The sequence below is a fragment of the Elephas maximus genome, chromosome 27, assembly GCF_024166365.1.
Source record: "Elephas maximus indicus isolate mEleMax1 chromosome 27, mEleMax1 primary haplotype, whole genome shotgun sequence".
In the NCBI taxonomy this organism is placed as follows: domain Eukaryota; kingdom Metazoa; phylum Chordata; class Mammalia; order Proboscidea; family Elephantidae; genus Elephas; species Elephas maximus.
This window is the reverse complement of record NC_064845.1, coordinates 37,654,497-37,673,713: the sequence shown is the minus strand read 5'-3', so window position 1 is coordinate 37,673,713 and position 19,217 is coordinate 37,654,497. Positions and strand designations below refer to the sequence as shown.

Genomic DNA, 19,217 nt, shown 5'->3' with positions numbered 1-19,217 from the left:
AAAGACTTCACCAAAAGAGTAAAAAGATTACCTACAGACTGGGAAAAAATTTTTAGCTATGACATTTCCGATCAGTGTCTGATTTCTAGAATCTACCTGATACTGCAAAAATTCAACTACAAAAATACAAATAATCAAATTAGAAAATGGGCAAAAGAAAAGAACAGACACTTCACTAAAGAAGACATTTAGGTGGCTAACAGATACATGAGGAAGTGCTCACTTCCATTAGCCATTAGAGAAATGCAAATCAAAACTGCAATGAGATTCCATCTCACTCCAACAAGGCTGGCATTAGTCCAAAAAACACAAAACAATAAATGTTGGAGAGGTTGTGGAGAGTCTGGAACACTTGTGCACTGCTGGTGGGAATGTAAAATGGTACAACCACTTTGGAAATCGATTTGGCACTTCCTTAATAAGCTAGAAATAGAACTACCGTATGGTCCAACAATCCCACCCCTTGGAATATATCCTAGATTAATAAGAGCCTTTACAGGAACAGATATATGCACACCCATGTTCATTGCAGCACTGTTTACGACAGCAAAAAGATAGAAGCAACCAACATGCCCACCGATGGATGACTGGATAAATAAATTATGCTATATTCACAGAATGGAATACTAGGCATCGATAGAGGACAGTGATGAATCTGTGAAACATTTCATAACATGGAGGAATGTGGAAGGCATTATGCTGACTAAAAGTAGTCAGTTGCAAAAGGACAAATATTGTATCAAAAAAACAAACCAAACCCAGTGTCATCAACTCAATTCCAACTCATAGCGACCCTATAGGACACAGTAGAACTGCCCCATAGAGTTTCCAAGGAGCGCCTGGCAGATTCCAACTGCCGACCCTTTGGTTGGCAGCCATAGCACTTAACCACTATGCCACCAGCGTTTCCAAATATTGTGTAAGACCACCATTATAAGAACTTGAGAAATAGTGTAAACAGAGAAGACAATATTCTTTGATGGTTACAAGAGGGGGGAGGGAGGGAGGGTAGGAAAGGGGTATTTACTAATTAGATAGTAGATAACTACTTTAGGTAAAGGGAAAGACAACACACAATACAGACGATGTCAGCACAACTGGACTAAACCAAAAGCAAAGAAGTTTCCTGAATAAACTGAATGCTTCGAAGGCCAGCGTAGCAGTGGCAGGGGTTTCCGGACCATGGTTTCAGGGGACATCTAAGTCAATTGGCATAATAATATCTATTAAGAAAACATTCTACATTCCACTTTGGAAAGACGTGGCTGGGGTCTTAAATGCTAGCAAGGGGCCATCTAAGATGCATCAATTTGTCTGAGCCCACCTGGACGAAACAAGAATGAAGAATACCAAGGACACATGGTAATTACGAGCCCAGGAGACAGAAAGAGCCACATAAACCAAAGACTACATCAACCTGAGATCAGAAGAACTAGATGATGCCTGGCTACAACCGATGACTGCCCTGACAGGGAACACAACAGAGAACCCCTGACGGAGCAGGAGAGCAGTGGGATGCAGACCTCAAATTCTTGTAAAAAGACCAGATTTAATGGTCGGACTGAGACTGGAAGGACTCTAGCAGTCATGGCCTCCAGACCTTCTGTTGGCCCAGGACAGGAACCATTCCCAAAGCCAACTCTTCAGACAGGGATTGGACTGGACAATGAGATGGAGGGGGATACTGGTGAGGAGTGAGCTTCTTGGATCAGGCGGGCACTTGAGACTATGTTGGCATCTCCTGTCTGGAGGGGAGATGAGAGGGTAGAGGGGGTTAGAAGCTGGTGGAATGGACACGAAAAGAGTGTAGGGAGGAAGTGCGTTGTCGCATTAGGGGCAGAGCAATTGGGAGTATCTAGCAAGGTGTATATAAGTTTTTGTGTGAAAGGCTGACTTGATTTGTAAACTTTCACTTAAGGAACAATAAAAAATTTAAAGAAAAAATATGGATTCAGTTTTGAAACTGAATGGATAGCGGCTGCAAGCGTTTTAAAATGTAATAGAAGCCTAGTTTGCCTAGAAGAGATAGTTGGTGTTATTATATACATCAAAGACAATTCGGGTGAGGACTCAGGAAGTAAGGAGAGCCATCACACTGGAGATGGAGCAGATGGTAAGAAGCAGCAGCAGACAACCAGCAGCAGCAGAACCAGGAAACTGGCACAAGACGGTGCTGGAGCCAACCCATGAAGCGAGAGTGCTATGTGCCTTTGCACAGGAGGCTTCCTGGTGGAGTGAGGTGCCTTTGGGCACTTATCAGTGGAGCTAGGCTTGCTGATCCATGGAATGAGAGAGCTGAGTGCCTTCTGGCTGAAGTTTACTGGTGGAGTGGGGTACCTCCAGGCACCTATCAGTGGACCTAAAGAGCTTTGGAACACTTGCCCCAGTAGGGCAGATGTGGGAGGTGAGGCCCGAAGGGCTGAGAGGCTAAGAAATCAAGAAGCAGAAGCTGAAGAAACAAGGAACACAGGAAGCTAAGCTGTTTCAGTCTCAAAGGGTATGTCCAGGACCTCTGGGGTCTCAAATGGGGGAGCCATGGCCTCTGGAGTTTCTAAGGGTGGAGTTGCCACTCAGATGGCCTAAGAGAATGGTGCACCTAAAGCTGAGGGGGCAGATCTGCCGTGCCAGGGCTGAGGGGCCTTTGCTTAGAATCTGGAGAGTGTGGCCAATACCTAGAGTCTGCAGGGCAAGGCCATTGTTCTGCTAACTTACCTGGTGCCTGTTAGTCCTTCTTTACCTCCAATTTCTCCCGTTTGTAATGGAAATGTCCAGCTTGTGTCTGTTTCACCACTGCATTTTGGAAGCAGAAAACTTGTATTCTAGATTTCACAGATGAAGCAGAATTTTTGATTTCAGACTTGGAGTTGAATTAAGACTTTTGCTATGATATAATGGGGTGAATGTGTTTTACATGACGCAAGGACATGAATTTTCGGGGGCTAAAGGGTGGAATGTCATGGACTGAATTGTATCCCCCCAAAATACGTGTATCAATTTGGCTAGGCCCTGATTCCCAATATTGTGATTGCCCACCATTTTGTCATCTGATGTGATTTTCCTATGTGTTCTAAATCCTATCGCTATAATGTTAACAAGGTGGGATTAATTGCAGTTATGTTAATTAGGCAGGACTCAATCTACAAGATTAAGCTAATCTCTTTTGAGATAAAAAAGAGACAAGTGAGCATAGAGTCATGGGGGCCTCATACCACCAAGAAAGCAGTGCCAGGAGCAGAGTGCATCGTTTGGACTCTAGATTCCTAGACCAAGGGAAGATGATGACAAGGACCTTCCTCCAGAGCCAACAGAGATAAAAAGGCATCAGCTGTGTCATGGATTGAATTCTGTCCCCCAAAATATTGTCAACTTGGTTAGGCCATGATTCCCAGTATTGTGTGGTTGTTCTCCATTTTGTGATTGTAATTTTATGTTAAGAGGATTAGGGTGGGATTGTAACATCACCCTTACTCAGGTCACCTCCCTCATCCAACTTAAAGGGAGTTTCCCTGGGGTGTGGCCTGCACCACCTTTTATCTCTCAAGAGATAAAAGGAAAGAGAAACAAGCAGAGTTGGGGACCTCATACCACCAAGAAAGCAGCACCAGGAGCAGAGTTTGTCCTATGGACACAGGGTCCCTGTGCCTGAGAAGCTCCTTGACCAGGGGAAGCCTTCCTCCAAAACTGAAAGAGAGAAAGCCTTCCCAACGCCTTGAATTTGGACTTGTAACCTACTAGACTGTGAGAAAATAAATTTCTCTTTGTTAAAGCCATCCACTTGTGGTATTTCTGTTATGGCAGCACTAGATGACTAAGACAGCCTGGAGCTGGCACACTGATTTCAGACTTCTAGCTTCTTAGACTGTGAGAGAATAAATTTCTCTTTGTTAAAGCCGTCTACTTGTACTTTTTGTTATAGTGGCACTGGACAACTAAGGCACCTGCCCTTTCCATTGTTCCCTCTTATCATCAGGATCCTTAGCCTGATGACTAGTCAAGTCATGCCAAACAGCAATTTTTTGTCTGCACTCTTCAATCTGTAAGTTGGTGGGTGTATCTGAAGGGCGGTCACTGCAAAGGTGAAATTTGTTATGAATGGAGGATTTGTTGGGACAATGTCAGTAAGAAGGGCTATCAAGGTCCGAGCCATAAGCACTCAGCATCATAAACATTCTTGTCCTGTAAGAAGATGTGGAGCTAAAAGATATGTTGTTGGCAATGGACTCAAAATGTCCCCAAAAATGCCGTTCCAAGAAATCAATGAGGCTTTCCCCAGGCAAATTGATCTTCTCAATTAAACAGGCTCAAAGTAATGGGACATGACGGCAAGGAGGCAAAACAGATCTGTTCACAAGTCCAGCCCACAAGCATATAGTAGGATCCGGATAACATTCGTTTCATGCCCAGTCCTTAATCTCTTCCTCAGAGGTCAGCTGCTGATATTTATTAAGGATACCCAAGAAATCAGGAAAACAGGAAAGATCAAAGGTTTGAGTTAAGTTTTGCCAGGCCCAACTCTACTTGATTTATCTTTCTTAAGAAATTAGACTTTGAAAAAGTGAAAGAAGACCCCCATTTTATTTACCTAATTTCCTTTTGCTCTCCTTTTTGTCCTGATCGCAACTGAGGCCGTCACAATCCAGAGGTAATTGCGAAGCAGCCTGTCTGGTGGTTGTGTCAGCTAAAATATTCCCTTTAGTTTCTTCGGTCTGGGAACATTTTTAGGTTGGTGTGCCTGACTATTTCCAATAACAGCAAATGCCAGGAACTACTGATTGAGGAACCCTGGGTCTATTCCCAAACTGGGGTTTGAGTCCTTTATTACAACCTGGAGATTGTAATTGTTGTAACTGTAATGCCATTAATTTATTCTGCCAGGTTTTATCCTTCTGCTCCAATTCCCTAGCTCTTTGTTCGAAGGTTTGGGCTAATTTATAAGCGAAGGTCAGTCCTGAAGTTTCAACATTTCCCAATTTAATTGATGATGTCTAATTGAATCGGACAGTTTGGGGGGGAGCCCTCCAAAAAAATAGAATTGAAAGAGATCTGGCTCCAGCATCTTCTAAATTTAACACTAATGATCCACAAAAAGTTTAGTTAAATAATCCCTATAGTTACAAACATTTTCATCTTTGTCCTGTTTATAAGGTTGAACCTTAGCCCAGTTTATCTTCTGGGGAAAGATCTGCAAAAATAACTTTATTCTAAGTTAGTAATTCTAGACCTGGGACATTAGGTTGTATAGGTAATGGTTTCTCAGGTTTTTTCTATTTAGCCTCACACCTTTGATGGAGCCCTGGTGATGCAGTGGGTAAGAGCTTGGCTGGTAACCAAGAGGTTGGTAGCTCAAATCCACCAGCCACCCCTTGGAAACCCTATGGGGTGGTTCTACTCTGTCCTGTAGCTCGCTATGAGTCAGAATTGACTCGATGGCAATCATTTGGGGTTTTTTGATCCACTTTTGAGCATCCCCAGGGTTCTAGTAACATGTGTAATAGATTACATAAATCTGCTCATCCAGGTTCATAAGTTTTTGACAAAACCTTAAACTTCTGACAAAACTTTTGATGCTCTTCGCAAAGATCAAGAAATTCTTTCACAATGGCATGAGGTTTCACTTTAGTCCAGGGGGCAAAAGCAACCTCAGGAGGTCTTCCCCCTGCCTTTGGATATTTTATTTTGAAAGGCATCTCAATTACCGCTTTAGTCTCTTTTGTAGCTACTAGTTTGGTTTCTTTTGAGGATTCCCTGGAGTAACAAGGAAGCTCACACAAACTATTGTCAGGACAAGAAGGTATAGATGGATACAGAGAAGCAGCCTCCAGAGGAGCAGTAGGAGGAGGAGAAAATGCTGTAGTGACAGTAGAACTTTGGCATTGCAATTCTTTACTTTGTTTTGCTTGCCTGAACACTGGTGTCTTGGAGTAGGCAAAACTAACATGATTTTGTCTCTTGGAAGCTTCCAAAAACAAATTAAAATAGTCTTCCCACTGGTTCTGATTGGTCCAAGAGCCTTTAGCCTCTAACTCGCTGCTCAGAAAAGTTAATTTAGTGAGCTCAAAACTCCCCCAAATTGGCCAGGGATTTTCTGTAGTAAGCACATGCTACCACCAAAGATACTGAACTGAAATGGGGGTCACAGTTTTTGGCCATGTAAGTGGTGGGATCACAGAAGGAGGTCCGCTATGGTCTTTGGAGGTGGCATTCCCCGTCTTACTAAACACTTGTACGTGCTGACAACCAAAGAGTGCGTTAAGCTTGATGCACCTTTAGAGGAAAAAAAAGGAAACATTTGCACAGGGAGTTATATTTTTCATCCACTAGATGGTGGACTTGTCATGCTCAAGATTTCTGCAAAATGTCCAGACCATGAAAAGAAACAACTGACCAAAAACTTAAAAGGTATACTGAGAACTTCGACACCTTCGGGGTTTGAAAAAAATCTATGAGTATTTTGCTGCAGTTGAGATGTGTTTTCTTGTGGCATTTAAGAGGTTGACTTGTGCCCTTATTTTATGTATTTGTTTATTTTTGCAGCTTGTAAAACCCGAAAGCACCTCAGTAGACAGTCATTCAAATCATGAATTAGATTGTAAATGAGATCAAATGGGTAACACCTGCCCAAAAGCAAAGGCGAGAAGGCAGAAAGCGTCAGAAAACCGGGATAAATGGAGACAGGGAACCGAAGGTGGAGAAGGGGAGACTGTTGACACGTTATGGGGATTGCACCAATGTCACAAAACAATTTGTGTATAAACTGTTGAATGAGAAACTAATTTGCTCTGTACAGTCTCACCTAAAGTGCACACACACGCACGCGAACACACACACACACACACAGATCAAAACTCATGAATTAGAAATAGGCAAACAGAAAACAAAAGAAAGATGAGCATGAATACACTTAACAGAATACAGCCAGTAAGTGGCAACTTCGTAACACCCGAACTGTAGTTGAAAACACAATCCTCCAACAAACTTGTTCAGTAGCAAATGGGAAAGTGAAAGTTGAGAAATGGCTTTGATAAATCCCAAAGATCCATGCCGAAATACTTGGGGCTCACTCTTGGGAGCACTCACGTCTGGACAGGTCCCAACGGGTCCTAGAAAGCAGGAGCTTGTCAGTGCCTGACTCTGGCTTTTCAGCTCCTCCTGGTCCACTGGGGAAGACATGACCGAATCCCACCAAGACTATGCCAAATATTGTAGAGAAAATACTCTCCGATTCTGTTAAAGTAAAATAAAAGACATGTATTGAAGGCAGTATGTCATTCGAATGGAGATCGTGAAAACCTCAGAGGTTGAAGCTCACAGATCCAAGGGAGGGGGTACAAAGCACATATAGGCATAGTGTCGTAGGAGGAGATAGAAAACACAATATTCTGATTGGTTTACAGTGACTGAGGTCAATCAAAGGTGAGACAAAGCAAAGCATGATTTTTAACATCACCGGTTACATTAACACAACTGGAATACGTTGGCTAAAGGACAAAATTGCGAGGTATGTGTTTGCAGAGGGGGGTCTCAGGACCGTCAAAAAATGATGACATGATGATGGCATGACAGATACTGTCAGGAATAGGTTGTTAAACATTACCTCACTCAGAATATAAGATTTTCTGAAGAGATCTAACACAAAGCATTTCGATAAGGTTTGGTTACAGACCCCAGGACACGTAGTATCCACATCCTTAGCCTGACCACAGAGAAAAGAATTTCGTTAATGACAGGGTTGGTTCCTAAGCAACAGGGTTTGAATCTATGTGAAAGGTCATACTGAGCCTTAGCATTAGTTCAGCCATTTTCCTTTAGGTCAGGTGCGTCTTTGGATTTTATGTCCCACGTCATGCTTTAGGTTGTTAAGTGAATACAAGTTGAAGACTTTATGTTTTCTTCCTGACTTTTTCTTTTTATAATTACTACATACCACCCCTTTATCCTACCAATCCTTCTTAACTTAAATTCTTATGCCTGATATTAATGTCTAATTCATTTATATTTATAGTGATTAATATACTTGGACTTCTTTCTACAAACTTATTTGGGTTTTTCTATTTACCATGCTTTTAATTTGCTTCCATTTTTCTTCTTTCTTACGTGCTAATCAATTCCCTAAATTTTCTCTCTCTAATTTTTTTATTCTGTATAGGTTTGGAAATTACACATTCAGTTTTTCTTATTTTGGTGAATATTCAAGTATTTAGCATGCGAGTCAGTAATGAAAAGTGCCTGAGTGGCACAAACAGCTTGCACTTGACTACTGACCTAAGTCACCCGGTGGCCCTGTGGAAGAAAGGCCTGGCGATACGCTTACATAAAGACTACAGCCGAGAAAACCCTATGGAACAGTTCTGGTCTGTAACACTTGGGGTTGCCGTGAGACAGGGGCTGCCTCAATGGTCACTAACGATAACGTCAGTAGTGGACTCCTGTCATATTCAGGACTGCCATAATCATTTAAACAGCCTTTCTATATTTGCGTTATTGATCCCACCTCTCTAGTATACAAGTCAGAACTCAAACTTTCTGCATCCCTTGCAGCTAGGCTGCAGACCTATAACTTAGTCTCTGGTAACCAGAAGCACCTGTGAGAGAAAGCGATGTAAGCTGTGCAAGCTATGCCTTCGGCTTCCATTTTCCTGGTAGAGGAAGAGGAATTCAGCTCGCGGAGGTGGCCGTGGTTGCAAGATCGACCTCCTGATGCAGAATTGACATTGATGCTGACAGCAGGGGCCGATGAAGAAGAGTTGAGCTCCTGCCATTTGGTGTTCCATGGGGGCAGTAGCAGTTTCTTAATCACGCTCAATCTGACGCATGGTTTAGGGCACTTCTAGGACCTTAGCCAAAGCTTTGTTTTTCTAGGCCTTCCAATGACTCAGAGAGCTGCCGAAGAGAATTTTAAGAAATTCCTTCATGGATTCTGTTAATTGCAACAAAGAACCTAAACTATAATAACTTCTTAAAATCAAAAGTTAAGGAATATTTCACTCCTCCTTCTGAATAAAAGGAGTCTACCACCAGTCGAGTTGTGGAATGACATCGAGGACGTCATAAATGAAGAAAGCAAGAGTTCGTAAGGAAAGAAAGAAAACACCAAGATGGATGTCAGAGGAGACTCTGAAACTTGCTCTTGAACGTCGAGCAGCTACAGGAAAAGGAAGAATTGATGAAGTAAAAGAACCAAACAGAAGATTTCGCAGGGCCTCTCGAGAAGACAAAGTATTATAATGACATGTGCAAAGAGCTGGAGATGGAAAACCAAAAGAGAAGAACATACTCAGCGTTTCTCAAGCTGAAAGAACTGAAGAAAAAATTCAAGTCTCGAGTTGCAATAGTAAAGGATTCTATGGGGAAAATATTAAACGACGCAGGAAGCATCAAAAGAAAACGGAAGGAATACACAGAGTCATCGTACCAAAAAGAATTAGTTGATGTTCAACCATTTCAGGAGGTGGTATATGATTGGGAACCGATGGTACAGAAGGAAGAAGTCCAAGCTGCTCTGAAGGCATTGGCGAAAACCAAGGCTCCAGGAATTGATGGAATATTAATTGAGATGTTTCAACAAACAGATGCAGCGCTGGAAGTGCTCACTCTTCTGTGCCAAGAAATATGGAAGACAGCTTCCTGGCCAACTGACTGGAAAAGATCCATATTTATGCCTATTCCCAAGAAAGGTAATCCAACTGAATGTGGATCTATAGAACAATATCATAAATACCACATGCAAGCAAAATTTTGCTGAAGATCATTCAAAAACGGCTGCAGCAGTTTATCGACAGGGAACTGACAGAAATTCAGGCTGGTTTCAGAAGAGGACATGGAACCAGAGATATCATTGCTGATGTCAGATGGATCCTGGCTGAAAGCAGAGAATACCAGAAGGATGTTTACCTGTGTTTTATTGACTATGCAAAGGCATTCGACTGTGTGGATCATAACAAATTATGGATAACATTGTGAAGAATGGGAATTCCAGAACACTTAATTGTGCTCATGAGGAATCTGTACATAGATCAAGAGGCAGTTGTATGGACAGAACAAGGGGATACTGACTGGTTTAAAGTCAGGAAAGGTGTGCGTCAGGGTTGTATTCTTTCACCATACCTATTCAATCTGTACGCTGAGCAAATAATCTGAGAAGCTGGACTCTATGAAGAAGAACGGGGCATCAGGATTGGAGGAAGACTCATTAACAACCTGCATTATGCAGATGACACAACCTTGCTTGCCAAAAATGATGAGGACTTGAAGCACTTACTAATGAAGATCAAAGACCACAGCCTTCAGTATGGATTGCACCTCAACATAAAGAAAACAAAAATCCTTACTAGACCAATGAGCAACATCATGATAAACAGAGAAAACACTTAAGTTGTCAAGGATTTCATTTTACTTGGATCCACAATCAACAGCCACGGAAGCAGTAGTCAAGAAATCAAAAGACACACTGCATTGGGTAAATCTGCTGCAAAGGACCTCTTTAAAGTGGAAGAGCAAAGATGTCACCTTGAAGAGTAACTTGCGCCTGACCCAGGCCATGGTATTTTCAATCGCATCATATGCACGTGAAAGCTGGACAATGAATAAGGAAGACTGAAGAAGAGTCGACGCCTTTGAATTGTGGTGCTGGCGAAGAATACTGAATATACCATGGACTGCCAAAAGAATGAACAAATCTGTCTTGGAAGAAGTACAACCAGAAGCAAGGATGGCGAGACTGCATCTTACACACTTTGGACATGTTGTCAGGAGGGATCAGTCCCTGGAGAAGGACATCATGCTTGGCTGAGTACAGCCTCAGCAGAAAAGAGGAAGACCCTCAATGAGGAAGACCCTCAATGAGGTGGAGTGACACAGTGGCTGCAACAACAAGCTCAAGCATAACGACGATTGTAAGGACGGCTCAGGACCGGGCAGTGTTTCATTCTGTTGTGCATGGGGTCGCTATGAGTCAGAACCAACTCGGTGGCACCTAACAACAACAACCACCCACCAACCACTGCTGTCGAGTCGATTACGACTCACAGTGACCCTATAGGATAGAGAACTGCCCCATAGAGTTTCCAAGGAGCACCTGGCGGATTTCAACTGTGGACCTCTTGGTTAGCAGCCGTAGCACTTAACTACTCTGCCACCAGGGTTTCCAAAAGGAGTTTAGAATGTTTTAATTCAGAACTCCTTCCTGCTACCATCTACCATATTTTTAATGACTAATACTTTTATTTCACCTTGTTTTTACATTCTAAAATACTGGCTCTTAAAAAAGAATAATACTTACTTGGATTAACCAGGATATTTGCTAATTTATTGGTTTACACTTTCGTCTCCCATCTCACTTGTTCCTTTAGGGTTCAGTTTGTTTCTGGTTCAGGTATGTCCTTTAATATTTCTTTCAGTGAGGGACTGTGAGTCCCAAATGTGAAAATGTATTTTGTCCTTCCTTTTGAAATACAGCCTAGCTAGGTATGGAATTGTTTCTCAGTTCTGGTTTCTCAACACTTTGAAGATATTTTCCATCTTCTGTCACCTCTTTTCGCTGATAAGTCTGATGGCATGTCCCTGTCATTCCTTTTAGGGTAATTTGACTTCTTTCAGGGGTAATTTTTAACATTTTCTTATTGTGTTTGGTGTCCTGTAGTTTCGCTGTTATGCGTAGGTCTCAGTTTTTACAATTATTCTGCCTGAGACTTAATGTCTACCTTTGATCTGATGACTCATGCGTTTCTTCAAATCTGAAAAATTCTCAGCCATGATCTCCATGAATAGTACCTCTTCTTCATTTTCTGTTCTCTTTCCAATGAAACTTTTAGATCTATGTTGGATCTTCTAATTTTATCTCTTAAGTCTCTGAACTTAAGATTTTTGTATCTCCTTGTTTCTCTGTGCTGCTTTGGCAGTCTATTATATACATTCTCCATGTATTTCAGACTCTTTATAAAGCTCATTTTTATAAGACAGGTAGAGGGTCAGTGGATTGACACAGTGGCTACAACAACGGGCTCAAGCTTAGCAGCAATTGTGAAGATGGTGCAGGGCTGGGCACTGTTTCACTCAGTTGTACACAGGGCTGCTATGAGTAGGAACTGACTCGACCACACCTAACAACAACAATGGCGATTATCTGGCTGAAAGGCATCAATAGTTGCCTATTTCCTACTTTATTAGCTACCCTTCTTGGCTTCCAAGGCCCTCATGAATCCAGGCCTGCCATTTACTAGCTGGGTAACTCTGGGCACACTTCTGAGGCTATTGAAAACTGAAATGAGATAAAGGACATACAGTGCAGAGCAAGTACCTGACGTGGTAGTATCCAAAAACCTGCTGCCATCAAGTAGATTCTGACTTACAGTGACAGTATAGGACAGAGTACAACTGCCCCATAAGGTTTCTTAGCTTGTAGTCTTTACGGAAGCAGACTGCCACATCTTTCTCCCCTGGAGCGGTTGGTGAGTTTGAACTGCTGACCTTTAGGTTAGTACCCAAGCCCTTAACCACTGTACCACCGGGGCTCCTTATGTAGTAGTATCCAAACCATACCAAACCCATGGCCACTGAGTTAATCCCAACTGACAGCGACCTACACAACAGAGTAGAACTGCCCTGTAGAGTGTCCAAGGAGTCCTGGTAGACTTGAACTGGCAGTCTTTTGGTTAGCAGCTATAGCCACCACTACGCCACCAGGGTTTCCATGTAGTAGTACAGGAAATAAAATTTGTTGTGATTGTCCAGCTCACAGCAATTCTGTATGATATCTGTCCTCAAACCATTTTAGACATGGCTTCTGCATAGAAACTTTCATCAATTTCAAGACCTTGCTTCTTTGGCTGTAGTGATTGGCTAAGACATGGTCATATGACTCTAACCCAACCACTTAATCATTCCTTTCTCCCGTGCACTGGCTGGTGGATTGGAATCCCCAACCTTTCAGTTAGCAGCCCAGTGCTTAACTACTGTTCCACCACGCCTCCTCTTCAAATCTGAGGTCAGGAATATTGGCTTTTTTCCTTTATCATTGCAGAGTACTTAAAATGTGTTAATAGAGGTCTTGGTTGTAGTAAAAGAGAATGAAAGTTACCTGGAGAAAAGAGGAGGTAGGTAAGGGTGGCAGACAGAGGGATTACTGACAACATTCAAGTTTCCAGTTTCACTGGCTTGGATGATATGGGACTTTACCTTCAGTATTATAAATTTTTTTTTTAATTGTGCTTTAGGTGAAAGTTTACAGCTCAAGTTAATTTCTCATACAAAAATTTATGCACATATTGCTATTGGACCCTAGTTGCAATCCCTAAAATATGACAGCACACTCTGCCTTTCCACCCTGCATTTCCAGTGTCCGTCCAACCAGCTCCTATCCCCTTCTGTCTTCTCATCCCACCTCCATACAGGAGCTGCCCATTTAGTCTTTTGTATCAACTTGAACTAAGAAGCACACTGTTCACAAGTATTATTTTATATTTTATAGTCCATCAATTGTGTGTCTGAAGAGTTGGCCTAGGGAATGGTTTTAGTTCTAGGTTAATGGAAAGCCCAGGGGCCATGTCTTTGGGGGTCCTCTAGTCTCAGTTGGACCATTAAGTCTGGTCTTTTTATATGAATTTGAGTTCTGCACCACACTTTTGCTGTCAGGGACTCTCTGTTATGTTCCCTGTCAGGGTGGTCATTGGTGGTAGCTGGGCACCATCTAGTTCTTCTGGTCTCAGGCCAATGGAGTCTCTGGTTTATGTGGCCATTTTGTCTTTTGAGTTAATATTTTTCTTGTGTCTTTGGTGTTCTTCATTCTCCTTTGCTCCAGGTGGGTTGGGACCAATTGATGCCTCTTAGATGGCCTCTCGCAAGCTTTTAAGACCCCCAGATGCCACCACCAAAGTGGGATGCAGAACATTTTCTTTGTTATGCCAATTGACCTAGAGGTCCCATGAAACCATGGTGCCCAGACACCTGCCCCTGCTACTCTGTCCCATGAAGTGTTTGGTTATGTTCAGGAAACTTCTTAGCTTTTGTTTTAGTCCCGTTGTGCTGACTTCCCATGTGTTGTGTGTTGTCCTTCCCTTCACCTAAGATAATTCCTGTCTACTCTCTAGTTAGTGAATTCCCCTCTCCCTCCCTCCCCACCCTTGTAATCATCAAAGAATGTTTTCTTCTGTTTGACTTTCTTCTTGAGTTCCTATAATAGTGGTCTCATACAATATTTGTCCTTTTTTGACTAATTTCACTCAGCATAATGCCTTCCAGATTCATCCACATTGTGAGATATTTTTCAGACTCATCATTGTTCTTTATCTTTGCATTGGATTCCATTGTGTGTATATACCATAATTTGTTTATCCATTCGTCTGTTTATGAGCACCTAGGTTGTTTCTGTCCTTTTGCTGTAGTGAACAGTGCTGCAGTGAACAGGGGTGTGCATGTATCTGTTCGTGTAAAGGCTCTTATTTCTCTGGGATATATTCCAAGAAGTGGGATTGCTGGATCATATGGTACTTCTTTTTCTAGCTTTTTAAGGAAGAATCAAATCGATTTCCAAAGTGGCCATACCATTTAACATTCCCACCAGCAGTGTATAAGTGTTCCAGTCTCTCCACAACCTCTCCAACATTTACTAACTTGTGGTTTTTGGATTAATGCCAGCCTTGTTGGGGTGAGATGGTATCTCATTGCAGTTTTAGTTTGCATTTCTCTAATGGCTAATGATCGTGAGCATTTCCTCATGTATCTGTTAGCTGCCTGAATGCCTTCTTTGGTGAAGTTCCTGTTTATATCCTTTGCCCATTTTTTAATTGGGTTATTTGTCTTTTTGTTGTTGAGGGTTTGCAGTATCTTGTAGATTTTAGAGATTGGATCCTGATCAGATATGTCATAGCCAAAAATTTTTTCCCAGTCTGTAGGCTGTCTTTTTAACTCTGTTGAAGTCTTCTTATGAGCCTAAGTGTGTGATTTTTAGGAGTGCTCCCAGTTATCTAGTTTCTCTTCTGGTGTTTGTGCATTGTTAGTTATGGTTTATATTCTGTTTACGACATGTATTAGGGCTCCTAGCATTGTCCCTGTTTTTTCTTCCATGATCTTTATCATTTCAGATTTTATACTTAGTTCTTTGATCCATTTTGAGTTAGTTTTTGTACACGGTGTGAAGTATGGGTCTTCCTTCATTTTTTTTTGCATATGGATATGCAGTTATGCCAGCACCATAAGTTATAGAGGCTGTATTTTCCCTATATAACAGACTTCGGACCATTGTCCAATATGAGATGCTCATAGGCAGAAGGATTTACTTCTGGGCTCTCAATTCTCTTCCATTGGTCAATCTGTCATTGTATGAGTACCAGGCTGTTTTGATTACTATGGTGGTAAAATCAGGTAGTATGAGGCCTCCCACTTTGTTCTTCTTTTTCAGTAAAGGCCCTGCTTTACTTATCCAGGGCCTCTCCCTTTTCCGTATGAAGTTGGTGATTTGTTTCTCCATCTTGTTAAAAAATGTTGTTGGAATTTGGATCAGGATTGCATTGTATCTGTAGATCGCTTTGGGTAGAATTGACATTTTTGCAGTGTTGAGTCTTCCTATCCATGAGCAAGTTATGTTTTTCCACTTATGTAGGTCTCTTGGTTTTTTGCAGTAGAGCCTTGTAGTTTTCTGTGTATAGGTCCTTTATGTCTCTGGTTAGATTTATTCCTAAGTATTTTAAGCTCTTGGGGGCTACTGTAAATGGTATTGATTTGGTGATTTCCTCTTTGAAGTTCTCTTTGTTAGTGTAGAGGAATCCAACTGATTTTTGTCAGTACTGTACATTTCTACATTTCTTTAATATTTGAGTATTTTAAAATAAGCAGGAGAAATCATAAATTTTTTTTTAAAAAATCAGAATTCAACATGAATTTTATTTTGTTGCTCCATTCCTTAAATTTTTTATTTCTATGTTGTAGAATAAATGGTTATTACCCTCTTGCCAGCTATGGAAATGTAGTTGCTGTAATAATAACATTAAATTTGTACAGCCCTTCAGAGTTCCCAGAGCCTTTCATGTCATCTTACTTGATTCTGGGAGATGAGCAGGCCAGGTAAGGTCAAGTTTAGATTTTACGAATGATGTTCAGAGTCAGGAGGGGTGAGAATCCAGCTCGGTCTTAAACATTCTCTGGCAGGAGAGTTTGGCGTTTACTATTTGTAAAGTCGTCAGATTTGGTGCATTATAAAACATAGTCATTAATTGTTGGTAATTAGAAAAATTCAGAGGAGCCCTGAAAAGTTTTATTAGATCAATTACAAAACCTACAAAAATACATACTTGGTCCATAATTTTAATTCATGTTCTCAAAAGCACTTACGTTTTCCCAAAAGTTAATCTTCACCATGTTCCTAATCAAGTTCCCACTGTGCTTTTAAATTCTAGAGCTTTAATCTAGAGGAGGGATGATCGGGGGGAATTTATTGACTTCTGACTAGACATCCACAGTGGTTAACAGGTTTATGTATGCATGAAGCTAAATTCTTAAGGTAGAATTCTGTATCCCACATAGCACATGGGTAACTATTTACAAAGGTGACCTGGAATTACAAAGTGCTTTAGTAATATTATGAGAACTTTGATTTGCAGAACTCAAATGCTTTCATAACATTAACTCATTCACTTTCACTGAACAGATAAGGAGAGGTTGGGGGACAAATAGCATCCCTATTTTGTCCGCTGGAGTTGATGAAGTAAAGGGAAAGGAGTGAGGTACTGAAGATAATACAAAGCAAGAGCAGTTGGACTTTCTTTTTAGTTTTGTCATGATTGTTGCATTCACTGTTATGAGAATGTCTCCATTGTAATTAGAAAGTGTAATTTATGATGATGAATCTAATTTTAGGTAGAAATTGTTTCTAGAGCATCAAGGCATGGATATGTCAAAGAATACTGGAAGGCTTGTACTATTAATCTGCATTGTTTTTGATCTTGCAGATTCTGATATTTTCATTTTTTACGGGGCTAAGGATAAGCTTTTTGTTTTTTAAAGATAAGCTTTTTGTTATAAGTGAAGCATTATAATTTGACAGTTCTGGCGTAGGTCCCCTTTCCTGCATCCAGACTGCCCTTGGACTGAAATCAATCCTCTAAATATGAAGTCTATCCCAAGAGATACAACTGATGTGGGGAAAACGGGACTTTTTAAAACCAAGTCTGACGTCACACATTCGTGTTCTAACCATCTGTACCTTTTATTAACCAGGGGCTGGTGCCGCCTGGGAGAGACACAAGCGCACAACAGTCTTCTCCCACACAATCCTGGAACCGGAACAGTGTGCAGCTGCCTAAGAAAGAGAAGCAGTTTCAGAGCTGTAGGGTGGCGTGGAGGGGCAGGGGCTTGGGGGGTAGGGGGTGTATGTGTGTGTGGCAGGGTTAGGGAGTTATTCCTCTTCTCCATCCAAGGACGATACTTATTAGAAATTTTGCACATCGTTTTTTATATTTAATTGATTTTTCTCGCGTGGGAGACAGAATCCTTCAGGTGCATAAGAAGAAGGGGAGAAAAAAGAAAAAAAGCAAGCCTGGCAGGGGGGCTTTCCGAGAGGGGGTCCACAGCCTTGCTTAGGATTGGGACTGCAGGCAAAAAAAAAACTCAGGCGTCCACAACCTGTTTGGCTGCAAATACGCCTCCCTTCCTTCTGGAGAGCCAGCACCGTCCCTCTCCCCCTGGATTGCAGCCCCCAGGCGTCACCTCACACCCTTCCAGTGCCTCCACCATCCTCCCCAAATCCGGACCTTTGGGGTGGGGGGAGAGGGGAGACAGAAGGGTCTCCATTCTACCTCGACATGCAAGTAGCGGCCAGTTCGCCTTCCCCACCTCCCTCTGACCTTGGTCACCGCCCAGGTGAGGGCAGCAGCCCCCAAAACCACCTCTCACCCCTGGGCTCCTTCGACCCTCCCCCACCCAAGCCCAGGGGCGCATCCTCACTCTTCCTCCAAATGCGAGTCCAGGTCACCCCCCAACCCAGGCCGCTATGGAGAAGGCAGCAGCCCCCACGTTCCCACCCCTCAGCCTGCCTATTCCCGCCCGTCACCCAGCTCCTTCATCCTCCAAAGCTGGAGGCGCATCTACACTCTACCTCCACGTGTGAATCGCGGGCCGTTACCCCCATCCCCTGTCCCCTTCAGCCCCGGGCTCCGCCCACCGCACTAGGCCGCGCGCCCAGGAGCCCGTACACCTGGCCGTCCCACCCGCGGCTCCGCCACGTTCCCGACTCCCCCGCCCACGGCAGCCGCAGCTCCGCGCCCACCCCTCGCGGCTTCCTCCTCCCCGCCCCCTCCCCCTCCGGCAGGTGGGGGGGCCACCAGCGAGAGCAATGGCGTAGCCAATGGGCGCTCAGCTTACGCTGGCCTCTCCCCCGGGCGGCGGCCAATCGCGGCGGGCGGTGGTGGCAATATTGGGGAGTGGAGTTTGGAGCCGCTGCTGCCGCGGGCTGGAGCGGCGCTGCCGCGGGGGCTGCCAGGGTGTTTCGGGAAGGGGGCGTGAGGGGGAGGAGGCGGCAGGGGCTGTGGCGGCCGCTCGGGCAGCGTGTGGAGGCGGCCGAGAAAAAGAGAAAGAAAGGAAGGAAGAGGGCGTGGAGTCCTTAGAAGGAGGAGGCGGGACCGGCCGGGCTCCTCACCTCTCGGTGGCGGCGGGCGGCCCGGGAGGCGGTGCCGCCCCCTGCCCGCGGACTCCTCAGCTCAGCCGGCCGCCGACCCGCCGGCCCCTGGCAGCTGCTGAGGCCACCGGCGTGGCAGCGGCGGGCCGGGGCGTCGGCGGAGGCTCGAGTTGGCGCGGAGGCGACCGCCATGGCGTTCCTCAGACTCCGCGACCAGGTAGGTGAGGGGCGACGGAGGGGCAGCGCTCCGACTGAGGAGGAAGGTGGGTAGGGCGGGCCGGCGACGTGGGCCGCCTGGACGCCTGCCCGGCGGGGTGTGTGCGCGGGAGGCAGGGGTCCCGCCTCGGGGACAGGCGTCTGCACTCTCCGTCCGCGTGTGAATCGCTAGCGGTTACCCCGACCCGGTCTCCTTCAGTCCCGGGCTCCGCCCACCGCCCTGGGCCGCGCTGTCGGCCTGCGCTTCCTGTCGCCTGCCAGGTGAGGCTCAGGCCTGACAGGTGGCTTCCCGCAGGCGGGCGGAGCGGCGCGGGCGGCCGGGACCCAGGGTCACGACCTTGCTTGTTTGCTTCCCCAGATAGTTCCAGGCACTTTTTTTCCTGGTTCAGAGCAGTTG

General features: G+C 44.0%; 1 protein-coding gene across 12 annotated transcripts in view; it reads left to right on the top strand.

Moving 5' to 3' along the window:
- Nucleotides 1-19,217, top strand: part of LOC126068459 (ral guanine nucleotide dissociation stimulator-like) — a 490,075-nt gene that overhangs the window by 390,520 nt on the left and 80,338 nt on the right. For 3 of the 12 annotated variants that reach the window (XM_049871008.1, XM_049871007.1, XM_049871000.1), the window contains exon 1: nt 18,666-18,821. The exons of the other annotated variants lie outside the window; for them this stretch is intronic. The gene's annotated coding sequence lies outside the window, so the exon portion shown is untranslated. Of the gene's footprint in view, nt 1-18,665; nt 18,822-19,217 lie in introns of those variants that run through there. 12 annotated transcript variants of the gene reach the window in all.